The sequence below is a fragment of the Nymphalis io genome, chromosome 15 (assembly GCF_905147045.1).
Source record: "Nymphalis io chromosome 15, ilAglIoxx1.1, whole genome shotgun sequence".
In the NCBI taxonomy this organism is placed as follows: Eukaryota; Metazoa; Arthropoda; class Insecta; order Lepidoptera; family Nymphalidae; genus Nymphalis; species Nymphalis io.
The window spans coordinates 10,166,769-10,185,589 of record NC_065902.1 but is presented as its reverse complement, the minus strand read 5'-3'; the positions used below and the strand labels follow the sequence as shown (position 1 = coordinate 10,185,589).

At 31.8% G+C, this 18,821-nt stretch overlaps 2 protein-coding genes across 4 annotated transcripts in view; one reads left to right on the top strand and one right to left on the bottom strand.

The window, feature by feature from the left end:
• The window catches only part of LOC126773868 (protein yippee-like), a 56,974-nt gene extending 51,397 nt beyond the window's left edge, over positions 1-5,577 (bottom strand). Inside the window, exon 1 of one of the 3 annotated variants that reach the window (XM_050495090.1) lies at positions 5,286-5,577. The gene's annotated coding sequence lies outside the window, so the exon portion shown is untranslated. The remainder of the gene's footprint in view (positions 1-5,285) is intronic. The other 2 variants (XM_050495089.1, XM_050495091.1) reach the window with 2 other exon arrangements.
• LOC126773785 (protein kinase C, brain isozyme) overlaps positions 1-18,821 on the top strand; it is a 519,888-nt gene that overhangs the window by 462,329 nt on the left and 38,738 nt on the right. The gene's annotated exons all lie outside the window — the stretch shown is intronic.

Here is an 18,821-nt window from a genome sequence, read left to right as displayed (position 1 = left end):
TCAAACATATGAACACCTTCTGTTCGTCGTCGGTTAATAATAAACGTCCAATAGTTAACGAGTTTATAAACAGTCACGGTACAATAACTAGGAATAATTAAGAAAAGGTAACATTACGGTAAATTTAGGTGAAGAACCGGATAGTTTAAGAAGTCACTGTAGCGTATATCGGTTTTATTTGATCTTTACTTCGTTTTACTCATAAGGTTATTCCGGTTTTATTAACATATTTGTTGATATTTAAAACATAAATGCATTCAAAATATATTTAAAGGATTTTATTGAGCGTGTTTAAGAATTTTAATAAGTGTTGCCACCTGTTTAATTATTTTTTTTTTTATGTAGCGTGTCATAAATTTATATATTTGGATAAAATTTTAGTTTATCCATATAGGTACGTATCGTATCGTAAAAAAAAAAACTAGACAACATAGTGGTTATATTTTTTTTTAAACTTGTAAAATACATATAAAATGTTAATCGTGACGTAATTATAAACCAAAATCCTATGTATCTGTTATTTGTACATAAGATAAATTTTAAAGTAAGACGGTATGTGGATTACGGTAAGAAAACATTTTTTTTTAAATTGAATAAAATTAAAATGTCATTACTAAATATTTTAGTTATAAATTTAAAAAAAAAACATTTATAAAAAGCAATATTTTGCAATATGTATAGACAAAATACAAATGTAAAATATCTAAAGGGAAACGATTCGAATATTAAAAAAAAAAACAATATATAAATTCACAAAAAAACTTATTGAAAGCAAAAAGGTACATTCAATAATGAGAACAAGGGAAGAATACAGATAAATAAAACAGGATGGTCTTTAAAAGATCTCTTTTCAAAGCGTTTTCAAAGAGGAATTAGTTAGATAAGGAGGATTTAAATAAACTTCAATTGGTAGAAAAGGCCTTTATAAATGGCGGCATAGCACAGAAATCTTCGAAGCACATTGGCATTGTTGAGCCCGACACCTTTCTACTGCCTCACTACAATGGTACAGCGAATGCTCGACGAAATATTAATAGTAATAAAGCTATTTTAAAGCAAGAAATTCTATTCTTATATTTTCAATTACAATTTTCTTTATAAAATTATTTTCTATTGTAAAATAATAAAATTTAAAAGTCAACTTTTGTGCAAAGCAAAATAAAGTAGGTATACAAAACAAAGTGTATTCAAAACAAACTGCGAATTTCTTTTTTTGTTGATTAGACAGACAAACTCGGATATATATGATATCGGATTTGTTACGTCCATTGTTCCTGTGATTTTATTAACTCCACCCCTATTACCGGAGCACAAGGATATTGACGAGTTTTTCGGTCTACGCACAATCATTTCAATCAGACACATTTCCACATGAATCTGATCGAAATTAGTTTTATTTCAATTAAATAATCTTAAACAACAAAAACAACGTTCAATTGTTTCTCGAAATCTCATGAAACAAGACAAAGTAGCATGACAGATAATATGGTTTTTATAATTTCAAAGTCTTTGTTATTCTTGTTCAAATAAAGTTCCGGCTTGACTCATAATGGTTACGCAGTTGGCACAACTTAACATCCAACTCCGCAGAACCTGAAAATCTCGACGTTATATATAAATCCACACGTTATATTTAAATAAAGAGTATAAAAATAATTGATTTGTTTTTGTGTTTGAGGTTTTATACAAATAAAAATGTCATCGATTCTATTTTTTTTAATTCCTTTTTGCCTTTTTATTTATTCTTTGTTAACAATTATCCCATACAACTGAGCACCGCCTATTGTACATTGATGGTACTATACTAGAAACCTTCACATAAGTGCGAACAACAACTGTACAAAGTTACATATCAATGAGACGAATAATTCGATGATTCGATCAATGATTGTTTATAAAAACAAGCATTAGGTTTTAAATATAAAATTCAATAACACGTTAATATGTTTTATTTCACATATTTCTAGTAAGCTTTGTTTAGTGAAGAGTGAAATCAAGTGAGTTAAAAGGAACAGCGAGTATCGCGTTTAAAGTGCAGACGGTACCCAGACATAATTTTATTTGAAAGCAAATATACCACAACTGCAGACGGGAGAGAGGAAGGTGGTAGGGTGTTGGTCTTGCTAGTTCTAGACTTTACATCCACGCACGTCTAGACGTCTGTTCAACTTCTAGAGGAATTTTGTTTGATAACTCAGAATTTTAAATAATTTTCTGGAAATTCTTGTTATTCAAAGCTTAAATATTAGAATCTTTCTAAGAAAATTTTAAATTTATATCTATCCTTTGTTCTGGGTCTGTTTGTATTACCAAGCTATGCTGAGAAGCTGGTGAATCATATTTACGTAGAGGACGTTATTCATGATTTCTTTATATATTTACTTATGTGGAAAATAATTGTATGTATAAATAATATTATGGCTTAGTAGTTAGAACGCGTGAATCTTAATCGATGATCATGGGTTCAAGCCCGGGCAAGCACCACTAAATTTTAATGTTCTTAATTTGTGTTTATAATTCATCTCGTGCTTTACGGCGAAGGAAAACATCGTAAGAAAACCTGTATGTGTCTAATTTCACTGAAATTCTGCCACATGTGTATTCCACCAACCCGCATTGGAGCAGCGTGGTGGAATAAGCTCCAAACCTTCTCCTCAAAAAGGGAGAGGAGGCCTTAGCCCAGCAGTGGGACATTAACAGGCTGTTACTGTATGCGACCATAATGCATAAATATCAAAGCATGCAATCAGAATTGAAAAACGTCGTTTGTAAATATTTAAACAACTAAACTACTAGGTCGTAAACGTAATGTAAACATATTCTGAATGTTTTAGTGGGGAGGTTGTTTTTCAATTAATCAATACGTCAAGCAGTTGATATGAGTTATTCGCTATTACTTCGGTGTTTATTGTTAGTATTCGATATGTGCTAATTGAATATTTAAATTGTAGGTAAACAAACGTAAAGTTTGTCCGGTTTTGTGCATTTCGTGAAAGTGGTCACGTAGAGAGGATCACTCAAACAGAGGGTTTTAAACTTTCATCAGACAATTATTTCCTTAAACTGGAAGTCGGCCAAGCAATTGAGACGGGTATTCTCTTCCAAATTCTCCTTATTTAACGAAAACGCAAAATTGTATAGCGGTATAAAGTGTAATTATTAATGCATTAAACAATAGGACCGTGTGATATTTATAATAATAAAAATAAGACTTTGTATAGCTGTAAATGAATGATACGCAATCAATGTTAGGAGGACGTAGCTGTCTGTATAGTTTATAATGTCATGTTTTTCTAACGGCGTAGTTTTCTCCTATCATCTTTCGCTTTGACATCCATATTATTTATTATATTTACACGATGGGATAGCACTATTACACTCAACTTATTAGTTGAAACGTGTGATCTACTCGTTTCATTGTTGTTTACTATAACGAAGATTATTACTTTGTATGTTTCGTATGGAAATTGTATAAACGGATATTTCTCATAATTAGTTGTTTTCTTATATATCTAACTTTATAAATAATCGTATAAATAATTGCTTTGATATAAACAGTTATTTAATGGTTTGTATTAAATTACATTTCCTCTCAGGACCAATACGTGATATCAAATCAATTATATCGAAAGGAATTTATTTTGATGTCGTATAAATAAATTTTATTTTTATTTCTAGCATTGACGAACTTTGCTTAATCAAAAGTGAAACCAGTGCTTGTCTCCTTTAAAAATTAATTTCAAAATTGGAATACAAGTACCACGTTTTTTTAAGCCTAATCGGATACAATTACTAGAATATAATTTTAAATTTACGGAACTCGTTTTCTGGTCGTAGATAAGTAAAAACTTTTGAACTGAAAAATGAAGATCTTAAGTATCCACACTATGAAATTCTTAGAAGAATTTCATAGTGTTTATTTTCATCTCAGGAATAATTTAAATTAGTGATCACGATCTTACCATTTCCTTCGAGATCTTTGTTATACAAGACCACTTTTATTAGCAACCGGTTATTTTATCTAAAGTTAATCGAAAACCAATTATATCGCAGTGAAAGTTTTATATGAATGCGTACAGGATAATTCGAAGTCAAATCCACCAGGTCCAATCCAATGGTTTAGTGAAATTTAACAATGGTGCAAATGTGTGTCGCTGTCATTAAATAGCTATTGACAATTTTGCAAAACTGGTGCGTTTGAATTTACCGTTTACGTAAATCACTGTATAACCAGTATATTGGTCAAAAGGTGATTCATCTTGGCGTGACCAGTAATGAACGTGAACATGTTACATCGACACATAAACCGTTACATTAAGAAGTTTACACGCGATACAATAAAATAGATTAAATTGGTTTTTGTGGAGAGCCTTTTTAATTTTACCGATTTAATTATATTCAAACTCGTATGAAGTTGTCGGGAGAATTTTAAAATAGAATAATAGGTTTTTAATTATGCTATTGCTGCTCTTATAAATTTGTACCTCACTTTATTTTACGTTAAACATTAATTAAAAACTCTTTAGACCTAACCACAAATACAAGAATAAGATATGTGCTTTGTTTAAAAAAAAACCTGTAATACACATTACACTTATCACTAAGCAGGGATTTAACGAAGAAAAATGTTTAATGGTAATTCACTTATTAAATATAACGAGGTTTAGGATAATAATATTGTGTGTAGAATACTTTAGCAGACCAGACATATGAGGTACCGTAAGGCGTCTCGTAATGCGACCGGCCAAAATAACTGTATCTAAATTGAGTCGAAGAAAAACAGCTTTAATCTCCGACTAATATAACGTGAATCTCATTAGCGTAAAGTGAAATCCTATAATGTTATATAAGCGCACAGATCATTATATACGCTATTTTTATTATTTATATTTATTATTAGTTATATATATACGTACAACATATATAAAGCATAGCATTTTTTTAAATAATTTTAAATATATTATTTATAGAATAACATTAAACTCGTTTAATAATAAAATTTTAGAGCACGTAAATCGAACATATATTCCTTTATATCTGATAACAAACCTTTGTTGAAAGCGGAACGTTTAATGTAATTCGGCCAATGATATGAGCATTTATATTATAAAATTAAACAAAAAAAGGAACAACGATGACAGCATTCAATAGTAACGAAATCATACCGATACTTATAATAGAAACACAACAATATTTTAAACGTCAGATCTTCCACTATCAAAATATTTGGAGATTACTAACACTGCACTCGTATAAAACAACAAGATACTAAATACTTATCTTACCTTTGTGCAGACCAGACAAAGCGTGGTTTCAATTGTTGAAATAATATTCACGAACAACAACTGTAGTAGCCACAAAGAACACTTCACACAAATATTTTGCGCGGAAAGGAGAAAAGTCTAAATTAACTACACTAAAATTAGCTAACTAGCGATATACGATTCTTTTAAATGAAGCAAAACACGACCGACGCGTACGAAGTGCATACGCGAACAAAACAGAAACAGAAAACAACACGGCGCGCTCGGCTTGTCAACAAACAAAGAGGGCTCGATCGTGGAGCCGTCTGCGCAGGCGCAACGACGCCACACACACATAATAGCACGCATGTGAATGGAACATGTAAACATTCGAGTTGTTGCTATATTTATATACAAAATGCGAATGTTTTTAAGAAAATAGAAGTCGCTATATTATATGCTACATCTGCGTAGTATGATTTAAAACTGATTTTAACAATGTTGAACTAAATAAATAAATATTGCCGAAAATTGGAGGTGGTTTTTATGAATATTTGTAAGAGTGTTTTTGATTTAATATTGAATACTCCATTAACTCTGATATGTTTATAACAAGCCCTTCGTGTTTGCATGCACATAACAACACGCAACTTGATATTTTAAGCCGGTCGACATTTTTTTATTGCGATAAACCAAAAAATAATCTTTTTAACCAAATTGTAGTTCAAAGTTTCGTAAGCCATGTATTGATTACGTTTGATTACATTATAATTAAATTTTATTTTCTCGATGTATTTCACAATATATTATAAGTCGAACTTACTATAAACTGCGCAAAATTAATTTACAATCAGTGACGTCACACACACTATTACATTGCATCAAAACAATAACATTCCTTATCTGAAATTCCTTATCGTCGGCAGCTGTTTATAACTGTAACGCGGTCTAGCTCATAATCACTTCGACACTTGATTAAATATTCATATAATTTCTATTTGGTCTAGTTGCTAGCTCATATTGCTGTAAATCCTGAGGCCTTGGATACAAATCCATTTTAAAAGTAATGCCTGTGAATGTCTCACTGCTGGGCTAAGGCCTCCTCTCCCTTTTTGAGGAGAAGGTCCAGATTCGGCCATTAAAAAATATTAAACTTTTTGAGAATCTTGTAACATCTCAAAGAGCACGTAAAACTTTACGTCTATCTTGCGTTTGCTCTCTTTTCGGTCGAATCGGATTGTCGTTCATCAAATTATGAGAGTTAGGTAACAGAAGAATTAACTGTATTTGCGTAGACACTATTATATGTATTTCGTCGTTTCATTCTTTGATATAATTTTATCACAAGGTAGTCCCCTGATCGTATTGGCAAAATAATGGCAAAAAAGAATAAGCGACTCATAAAATATTCATCAAACTTCACTTTTAAAAGTTCGTTTGTTCTTCTATAACACATATATTTCAATTTGTTAAACAATGTTATTGTAATTATACACTTCACGTTTGTCAGGGTTTGTTGTTTTTGTGTCTGTATTATATTTAAATGTTGGCACAAGAATAATTAGGCATGAACATGAAGTGCGTAGGCAAGAAATCCGAGAGATGCGTAGGCGCTTAATGAACAACATGAACATCGAAATAGTTCATTACAATGTCAATAAATATCACATTTTATAAGTTCGTTTTCATTTGTTATACACATTTACAGACCTATTAACGCGTAGATTTTTTAATTGGTGGGTTCTACACGTGGTGTCACGGTCAATATGTTTTACATCAACCAATCCATAAAAAGTTCTTTGTCCGGCTATGAATTAGTCACAGTTAATTTTTTGCTGGTCAACTTTTAAATCAAGAAAGAGGTCATAAAAATGAAATAGAGCTATCAGTGATTGATATCAAACCAAATTTCGAATCATTTACGGTGTTACATAGTGTAATACATAAATGTTATTTAAGGGTTAAGCAATGTCGTCTTCTTCTGCCAAATGATAAATCAATGATGGCAGAAAGAGAGCAATCAGTGTTTCATTTCACACGTTAAACAACGTTTATAAATAAGGCCGTCATTGTTTAAAAACACGAAGTTTGGTTAAGAAATAAAATTGTATAAATTCTGCAACAAATGAATAAATTAATGCGTATTTCATCGTGTTTTATATTGTCAACTTAATCAGTAATTAAAGAAAACAAGGCACGTTAATGTTTAAAAAAACACGTTGAACAATTCTCTAGTAACAAGAGTTCACGATCGTCTTCCCATCGGACAATGTACTGTACCCATCAAGGTTTCGCATAATCTATTCTGTATTATAGTTATAAAGCTGAAGAGTTTGTATCTTTGCATGCGATAACCTTAGGAACTGGTAGAAGGATTAAAAAATATATTCTCGTGTTAGATAGCCCATTTATTGAAGAAGCTACAGGCTACAAAATTAAAAACAACGTTCAGAAGCGAATCAGTAATCATAAAAGCTTGGAAATCTGTTCGCAAGTAAATACTTATAAATATATGATATCACATATATAACATTTAATACTTAATCCAAATTGAAACCGCGGTTCACAGAAAATAAGTACATAAATAAATAGAGAAGACAAAAAAAACTTTCTAGAGCGTTGAAAATTCAATTTATGAATAAAAGTCTGTAATTCCGTTCAGAAAATCAGAGAGAGTTCATATTGAATTTGTGTCAAAATAGTACTTTACTATATGACACTAGCAACGACGCGGCCTTGAATTTATTATTAGTATCAACTTACCGCTTGCGACTTATTTATATTGATAGTATGCGTTATTGTAAAATATGTAGGAATATTGCATTTAATAAAAATCATGATTTTTTATTTACATCAATAAGTAACAAAGTAGCAATCTATCCACTACTTTTTGGTATTGAAATTTTTTCTATCACGACACTCCCATGCGGCAGACATGTGGCAGATTTGCCTCCGAAACAGGTATCCTCATAATGTTTTCCTTCGCCGAGCACGAAATGAATCATAAACAAAAATTAAGGACATCAAAATTTTGTGGTGATTGCCAGGCTTTTGACCCGCAAACATGGATAAAAACAACACGTGTATTTATATCCTCTAACCACTCGGCGATATTTATATAATAATAAAGTAAACGACATATAAGAAACGACGTTCCCATTGCTTCCCAGCACCTTGAACGAATCAGTAATAAATATTGTAACCGTATTATTTGCAAAGGCTTCATATAATCGAGCTCTATGTGTCTAACAAGCAACAAAGCAAAAAGGTTGTGATTGTTATGTGTTGTTACATGATTTTTTTTAGTAAGTGTTCACCACCGCCCTAGACATTGGCTGTAAGAAATATTGACTATTCGTTACATAGCTAATGCTATATGATATGTCCCTTGTGCCTGTTTTTACACTGACTCATTCGCCCTTCAAACCGCAACAAATCTATACTAAAGTATTAGTTTGGCGGTAGAATATGTGATAAATGGGTACCCAAAAAAAAACAACCTATCCAGACGGGCAAAAGTAATGTTACTAGTATCGTAATACGTAGTATCGCACCTGTGCATTTTGTCGGGACAAATAGTATATATCATTCTCCGGCCTATAAACTATCTCTACACAAAAAAAAAGTTCATCGGTTCGTGAATATCGGACAAACCAAAAAATTCGCTTTTGCATTTTCAATATTAGTAAAACAGGGTAATTCGTTTACTAAGTATTTTTTAGATTCAAATAAAATTTTCTTTTCAAATCACAACTTTTCTACGTATCTTAATGTTTATTACACAGTAAATTATTCGGATTTTTCCAAAAAGCGAAGTGTAGTAGTATTCCAGTAGTATTTCAGAATATATTATCTATCTTACCCTTTACCGGCGGGTAAGATCTTATAGAAATATTGTAAGGTCCGACTAAGGGATATTTTATTAAGAAAACCTTTTAATCGAGCACACAGCGACACAATCACCCTTATGATGTGTGGTAATTAGCTCAACAACAAGAAATATACTTAAAATAGTAATAGGTAAATAAGTAAAATAGGAACCAACATACGATTTTTAAATATTTTTTTTTATAGAATAGGAAGGCGGACGAGCATATGGGCCACCGGATGGTAAGTGGTCACCAACGCCCATAGACATTGGCATTAGAAATGTTAACCATCGCTTACATCACCAATGCGCCACTAACCTTGAGAACTAAGATGCTATGTCCCTTGTGCCTGTAATTACACTGGCTCACTCACCCTTTAAACCGGAACATAACAATACCAAGTACTGCTGTTTTTCGGTAGAATATCTGATGAGTGGGTGGTACCTAGCCAGACGAGCTTGCACAAAGCTCTACCAAAATACAAAATATTACCATAACACTTAAATATTACCATAAATAAAAGCTTGACGAATAAAAAGAGTTTGTTAGCGCTTTAAATGGAATACCATTGATAATGTTTACAGTTTAAAAATAACCTAAAATCCGAATCGCGATAAGGGAACTAATATACTTTACTGTTTTAAAATCAATTTCAATCTATCTTAAATGGAAAATGGCAATGACAAAAATAAACGTAACAACCTGTAAATATCTCACTGCAGGGCTAAGTAAGCCGAGATGGCCCTGTGGTAAGAACGCGTGAATCTTAACCGATGATCGTGGGTTCAAGCCCGGGCAAGCACCACTGAATTTTCATGTGCTTAATTTGTGATTATAATATATCTCGTGCTTTACGGTGAAGGAAAACATCGTGAGGAAACCTGCATGTGTCTAATTTCACTGAAATTCTGCCACATGTGAATTCTACCAACCCGCATTGGAGCAGCGTGGTGGAATAAGCTCCAAACCTTCTCCTCAAAAAGAGGAGAGGAGGCCTTTAGCCCAGCAGTGGGACATTCACAGGCTGTTACGGAGGGCTAAGTTCCTTTTTCTTGAGTAGATTCGAGCTTATACGACCACGGTGCTCTAATACGGGTTGTATACACATATGGTAGATATTCATGCCAGTCATGCTAGGTTATTCGATACAAAAAAAAATTAAATGAGATGAATTAAAAACAAATTTTAAATACAAATTCAGTGGTTCAGTTTTTGTCCGGATTTAACCCGTAATATTCGGTTAAAATTGTGTTCTAACTACTGACTATCGTCGGTATTAACAAAAAATAATTTATTATGAATGCAGTTTACCTGTTTTCTTCAAAAGCTGGACGGTTGTAATAAAGTTAAGTATGATACGATTATATCATAAAATGAAACACAAAGTACATTTTTTTAAATTAAACATAAAGAAATATACGCTAAGCAAAGTGAGCGAGTAACATTTGCCAAGAGTATATAGATTCAATATGTACAGTTGGTTAATAAGTTACTTTAGAAGGCTTAAAACAGTTGAATCACAACAATCAGTTAACGGATCTATGACAAAAACTAGGCTAGGTCAAGTGCCACAAAGATGGCTGCCATATTCATATCGGTCACCAACGGTTGGGCTTATTGCGAGCACTTGACCCCGTTCTATGCCTGAATTTTCTTTTTTCCTGTTTACTTTGATGATAATATACATGAAAATTCTATGAGCATTTCAATATATATTTACTGCTTGAAATATGTTGCAACAGTACCGTATCAATTTTCAATCGATCTTTTTCTTTAGTTTCCGGTAGAACATTGTTTACAGATTATATTAAAAATTTATGGAAATGTAAATTTACACAGATGATAAAACAGCAAAGAGAACTGTAACATGACGATTCAAAATTGCTTAAAAGAATAAAGAATAATTTGATTTTGAATTTCGTATTTGAATATTACTTCATATATTAGTAAACGGTATAAGTCAAAATATAAAACTGAATTTTCCAAGTGATGGTAATTTGTGGCCACTATACAATGCTAGTGTCGGTGAAAATACAATATATTTTATTAAATTCGTTTTAGTTTATGGATCGATTTTTATAATTATACTTATTTTTTTAAATCTATGTATTACGTCTGATTATAATAAACTTTAAATATACACAACACTGAATTGTGCCATTACAAACTGTAAATATAAACATCCAAGTTAAAAAAAAAATACATTTATAATAAGTTTAGTTATAGCGAATATTAAACTAAAACGAGCACGAGACGTGGTTATACGGTCGTTAATATTCAATCATCATTTCTAATCTCGATACATTAACTTCGCGCGAAACACTTTTAACAAGGTCGTTGTCCGAGAGACGATATAATTTGATGAGCTTTTTATTATGAAAGCCAGATAAGTGAAGATTTACCTGCTTGTAATACACGATGTCTGACCCTTGCTTAAATAAAACAAATTATAAAAACGAGTTACGATTCAATTGACTGAACAAAATTAAAATATTTTTTCTCGAGAAATTTTAAACCATCACAGTATTTACAGAAAAAGAACCGGCAAAAGTTATGCAGTTCATAAAAGTGGGTATGTACCTAATACGATAAGAAATAAAAATTAATTCTGCCTTTAAGCCGGCTTTATCAAACAAACAACCTTTTCATCAAGTATTTTATAAAATTGAAGTTCATTGCTAATTACTTTTTTATTCTATTACATTTAAATTATTAAAAAATTTAAAGTGAAATTCATACTTTTGATATAGGTAGACTATTTATTTACAAATGATTTAACGGACTGTTAATCTAATTTCTGTTAACATTGATGAACGCATCTCAAGTCGACAATTTTTTCCCGGACCGATTCTCTTTGACTACGTCGAAATAATCCTAACAAATATAGTAAATAAGAAAGTCCGTTTGTTTGTTTGTTACGCTTTCACATCTTAACTACTTGACAGATCATTAGTAAATTTTGCTTAATCGTTGTTAGGGGTACAGCAAAAGACTAGCCACGTCACACGTGGGTGTAACCGCGGGCGGAAACTAGTAAGCTATAACTCAAAAATGCCATGAATGTCCTGAAATGGTAACCCATAATCACGTGAAATTCATCTATATCAAACGTATTAATAGTTTTTATGCTTAGCGGAAAAAATAAACAAAATTTTATTACAAAAAATACATCAAACAAAAAGTATATAGCTTTCCAAAAATAAAAAACGGCCTAATTAACTGACGAATTTATGATGGAAATCAATTTTATTCATTTAGTTGGCCGTCGACAGCTCAATACGCATTTCGCTTATCATTTTTAAATACGAAATCGTTTCATTATATATCTGCACTTAATCGCCCCTTTAATAAATCCACGTTTCAAATCAGCCAATCAATTTTAAATACCTTGTCGAAAGAAATACCTTTTCAAAGTAAAAAACAATTTGTATTATATATTATAATAATAACAAGAGTTTGTACGGATAAAAATCATACAAAGTTAGGGCGTGGACGTCTACAAACCCCTTCCTCCCCCGCCGGATCCGTGCAAACGTCTTTGATCGTTGTAATTACAGACTATAGCAGCTAATTAAGCTAATATATTTATATATATATTGATATGTAAAATGTGTTTATTTGTTGTATATTTTTATAACTTATGTTAAACATTCCATAGTGAAATCTGGAAGATTAAGACTTCAATGAGACTTGTGAAAAAAAACCGTCGCGGTACACCGTTCACGGCACCGTGCTGCGGCACGACGCGGCCCCGTCTCCCGGAAGCGACGCCGGGCCTTTACACGTTGGCTGGTGCCGCACCGTAGATTTATGTCCACGCCCTTACAACTCCCACTTAAACACCCCCGTAATAATGAAATTTCCAAAAATCTTTTCATATAAGATGATTTCATTACGTTATAAAATACATTCATGTTCCAAATTTCAGCTTTCTAGAATCAGTAATTTTGGTTGTGCATCGATAGTCAGTCAGGACAAGTGATTTTATAAGAATAGACTAAGGTCTCTCCTGGTATCTGTATATATGTATGTATGTATGTTCGCGTTATCTTGAACATCACGGTAGAATTTTCATTCTGTTTTTGTAAACAGACAGATTGATTTACGAAAACGACTATGGTAATTTATGAATATTTTTTCATTGAACGTTAGATCCATGGCGTGCGAAGCGTAGATCAATAAAGTTATAAAATAAAATAGAATGTACTTATAATATAATAATTGAAAACATCATGATAATATTATATATCTGAAGAAGCCGAAATGGCCTAGTGGTTAGAACGCGTGAATCTTAACCGATGATCGTGGGTTCAAACCCGGGTAAGCACCACTGATTTGTGTTTATAATTCATCTCGTGCTTGACCGTGAAGGAAAACATCGTGTGGAAACCTGCATGTGGCTAAATTCATTGAAAGTCTGCCCCATGTTTATTCTACCAACCCGCATTGAAGCAGCGTGGTGGAATAAGCTCCAAACCTTCTCAAATGGAGGAGGAGGCCTTAGTCCAACAGTGGGAAATTAACAGGCTGTTACTGTACTATTATATATCTACCTCATCGCTACACTATATTAACATACCCTTAGGTACATGTGAACATCCTATTAAATATATATATATAAATAGGATTAAGACATATTGAATAGCCTTACTAGATAGTATTAACTTATTTGTAATTAAAGTACTTTGTTTTTTTTACTATAAGGATTTTTAAAGGGAGATATTTTTCGTTATAAATTATGACACTCTGATACTATTAATACCCAAAAGAGGGCTTATAAACGTCACTTAATAGCTGCTTAGTTAAACACTGATTTCGCTCTTTTTGTCATTATTGATTTAACATTCGAAAGAAGAAAACACAGAATTGTTCAAGTAATCAACCGCTAAATAACATTTATGAGTAAGGCCGAAAATTTCTATGTGATAAGTAAATCTAATAATTCTTTTTTCAAACTAGTGAAAAAACTCGCTTTTATTTTAAATTAATACACGATCTTTTAAGTTTTTTTAGCGATAAGGCCAATTCTTTATCTTTTTTGGTATATAATAAAGTACTTTAATATATTTAATTATTAATAACACCAAATTTCTATTTAAATAATAAAAACAAGAAGCTCTTGAACAATTCGATCGTCAGGTTTTTTGATACTTTTCTTAGTTTAATACTATCACAGACGAATAAATAACACTGTCGCATAGTTGCCATTCTTGGCAAGAGCTAACGTTCTACTATAAAATATCTATAGAATTAAGGCCATAGATACGTAGACTCCAGACATAATCAATGTTCTACGTTAACGACTTTACAGTTACAGAAACATTTGAGAAATGCTTGGTTTGTCTCTGGATTCTAAGTCCTTCCCCTTCCCAATTTTTAAATGAACAGTATGTAAAAATCTTAAACTACGAGAACTAACGATCGCTTGCCTTTTACTCCTATTTACGAGTAACTGTTACAAAATTTTCATGTACAGTTTTGACTTAGAAAATTTGGTATCCAAAACCACGCAATATTTACCTATGTTTAGTAAAGGCGTATATATAATATTAACTCATTTAGATTTTGTGTAAATTGGCTGAAATATGATGATTGTTGAAGATGACTAAAATCAAGCCAACAACGAGTTTTACTGGCGTTCAACGCGTAAACCAATAGAGATATGCATTACAATAAAAACGTTTTTTGTACGAGTAGACTTATTATACTTGCGCGAAGCATTTACGATATGATTCAGAAGGAATGTTAACATATTTAATACGTAAGACATTACCAGTCTTATTTGTTAAAGTACTAAAAGTCTATAACTTTTCTATTATATTTCTATGATATAATATACTTCGTAAATTTATTTTTTATTCATATTATAAAGTTATATTAAAAGAAATTAGTTTTTATTTCAATATAAAGTTTAATAAAATACGTTAAAGAACGTGTAAAAGGTTACTTGTTATAAAACTAGCTCTCTATCGACGACAACGCCCCCAAATCAATTTATATATTTAAAAAAAAAAACTTTGAATGTGATTTAAAATATATTCAAAACGTTAAAAATAAATAACAATAATAATAATCTTTCATTTCTTTCGCTTGGTATTCTGAGTTTATATTTATTTTTTCCTATTAAAATACATCGGAACTATTTTGATAACCGTAACAGCCTGTGAATGTCCCACTGCTGGGCTAAAGGCCTCCTCTCCTCTTTTTGAGGAGAAGGTTTGGAGCTTATTCCACCACGCTGCTCCAATGCGGGTTGGTAGAATTCACATGTGGCAGAATTTCAGTGAAATTAGACACATGCAGGTTTCCTCACGATGTTTTCCTTCAATTATATTACAAATTATGCACAAATTAAGCACATGAAAATTCAGTGGTGCTTGCCCGGGTTTGAACCCACGATCATCGGTTAAGATTCACGCGTTCTTACCACAGGGCCAACTATTTTGATAACGATATGTTTATTTTCAAAATGAGTTGAATTTATTTATGAATATTCTTAGTAAGTAAGTAAGTACCTAGTATATATATGTAATGCAGATCACTATTGCTAATTGTAGTTGTTGATGAATTTAATTAAACATTTTCTTGTAAAGTAGAAAAGTCAATTAAAATAATGACGTAATTACCATTGTCTGCGATATTTATTAATGTTTCGCGTGGTCTGTAACGACGAATCAAATCGATCGTGGTGACGTCACACGTCAATCGATCTAAATGATAACAGTAGCATACAGTTTAACATGGAAGTAATGACCATATTGTCAGACGTAACAAAGTAACTTTTTACTTTATTTAGTAAGCTAGTACTTTTTAAAATGTTATTGTAACGACTTAATATATCTATATATAAAAGAAAAGAGCTGTTTTTCATATAGGGGTATTCACTTAAAGAAAGGTACCGATTTGTGTTTGATTCTTACCCATTAAATCCCATGCGATGGCTATGCCTGGTACGGAATGGAGAAGTTGCGGGATCGTTTCAAAATTAAACTTCCGCTGCCTTTCCTGTTTTGTGCTCTGCTCGCGACTCGGGGAGCTCTACAGGAGGGGCTAGAGAGTGGTCTCGCAGATATATATTGCATTTGAGGAATCAGCCATATCTAAATTAATCATTAGCTTACCCTTATCCCATTTATTTGAGGCCAAAGCAATGTATGTATGTATGTATAATAGAACGGACTTGGTAGAATTTTATGGTCAGCTAACGCCAATTCTCTTTGGAAATGCATTTGCAGATTGGTACCTCGGAACCATGCGGATTATTTAAGGGCTTACATGTTCGAAGCGAGCGTACGAATATAAATATTTCATAGAAAACTTAACAGACGCCAAATATGGTCCCCGGTATAAGAATATATTTTGGCTCGCTTCGAGACCATTAGTTGTTCGATACGAATAAAAGCAAATTACTCAAAGTACTTAAATAAGGAAGTAGGTCCTTTAATTTGAAATAAGAATATCGGTTTGATTTGAAAGCAGTACTATAAACAAAAACAGTTGCACGTACATTAAGACTGAAGGAAAACCTTATTACTTCCGAAATATTTTGTTGAAATTGTCCTTAAATTGCGTACAAGAAACAATTTAATAATATTAGCAACTACAGAAATATACAACAGTATTTCTTTTTATATATTGAATTCAAGACTTGCATGTGTCGTAGTCACGAGATGACTCATCTCTTGTTCCAGGTATAATGGATAAAATACATTACGAAAGTATACAATAAAGTCTCTTCTTGTACATATAATTATACAAAAAATCATATACACTTAAACGAAAATATTCCAATTAAGGGCTTATAGCTAACGTAGGTTGGCTAACGAATTATGAACGCATATTGTCAACATAGGCTCAAAATCTTTAAATATACTAGAATTGATAGTGTTAATTTTAAAGTGACTTCGGTCAACTTGAAAATAGAAAAAGTCTGGAAAAATAAAAACGTATGCCAACGTAATATAAGTATTTGTCAATCATTTTATTGTCTTATCATATAAATATCGCGACCAACTATCCGCTTTAATAGATTTATGGATATAAAATTTCTTAATTTTACTTTAAATATAAACTTCGAGTAAATAATAAAGAGATGTTTATGCTGAAAATATTATTTATAAGATTATGAAATCGATAATAAATGTCACACTTGGACAAACCCTGTCCTAACATGTTAAGGAGCTTACTCCACCACGTTGACTATTTTAGTCTACATGTAGTAGAATTATCAATGGTTTAATGTATTTGACATTCATTCATTTCATTCATCAATGGTTAGATTTGAATTTGGAATTGCTCGGTTTAAAATGAACATGTTCTATATACTGCTATCTTAAGTTTTAAATTAATTTAAAAGTTTCACTAAATTATACTTACACGGTTAGAAATATTTTACTTTTCGATATTTTACACTTATTTATCAACACGACAATACAATAAGCCTTCATCATTCATACTAAGCGCAAAACTTATCTTTGAACAGCGAAATAACTTGGAATCATTAAATTTATACATATTTTTAACGCCTAACTTCTATAAAATCAAAATTATAGCTACAACGTAGTGGTAACTGTTATTATATAATGATATACTATCGAAAGGTTTTCGTGTTTAGTTTGCGGTTGTCCCATTATACCCGTAATACACAAACACACCTGGGACTCAGCCCAGTCAAACTTTTCAAAGTTACTTTTGAATTACGAACAATGTTTTCATCGAGTTCATTCTATTATTATTTAATCGAGTTTAAAATTACTCAAATATATTCTATTTAAATAAAATAAAATTTTACAAAATTATTTTTTTAAATTAAACTAATTATGTTGTAAAACAAAACAAACAAACCTTCGTTATACAGAAGCGGCAAGGCAAGCAATCCGTAAAATATACAGTGAAGAATAAAACACAAAAAGTTTTTGGATGAGTCGTAAATAAACGCGGGGCAATGTGAAAGAGCGCGTGGCGCGCCGACCGCGGCACAGCGTGGTGTCTGCTCAACTGACAGTGCAATTGAATGTGCACTGAGCAAAGAAGAATTTGTGCATCGACTCAACACCGTCTGCTATAAAACCTTCTTAGACAGAACTACCTGACGTCCGTATCCCGTTCGACATTAAGATCATACTCGTACGACAATATCACGTAAATAAGTTAAGCGGTAGACTGTACGGTCGTATACCGAGGCAGACACATAAAAATTGCCATTTTCTTTTATTTTCTCCCATGCAATTTATATCTTGCACTTGCTAGACGAAAGTTTGTTTTAAAATGTAAAAAGAAAACTAACTTTTGATTAAAATATTGTTTTAAGCACATACTTTTATTGAATACACTTTATCACATTAATTTAACTTAATTCAATATACATATATTATCAAAAATCTTGGTGTATATATCAGCTTTACATTTCATGCTTTTAATCAAACATTATTTTGTCAAGCATGCGTCATCTTTATCATATACAACAATAAAGAAAATGCAATTGGATCTAATTATAATCATTTATTTAATCGGACAATTGCCGCATCCGATTGCTTCACGCGTGGGTGTAAGGGTTGCAGTCTATAGGAAGACAAAGCGGAGTCAACGTACCGACTACAGGCGATGACCGGCAAAGGAAATGCAACCGATCGAACTAGACTTATTTGGCTGTTTAATATTAGACAACGTGAGAATACTAATGTTATATATGGGAAAGTAACTCTGTCTG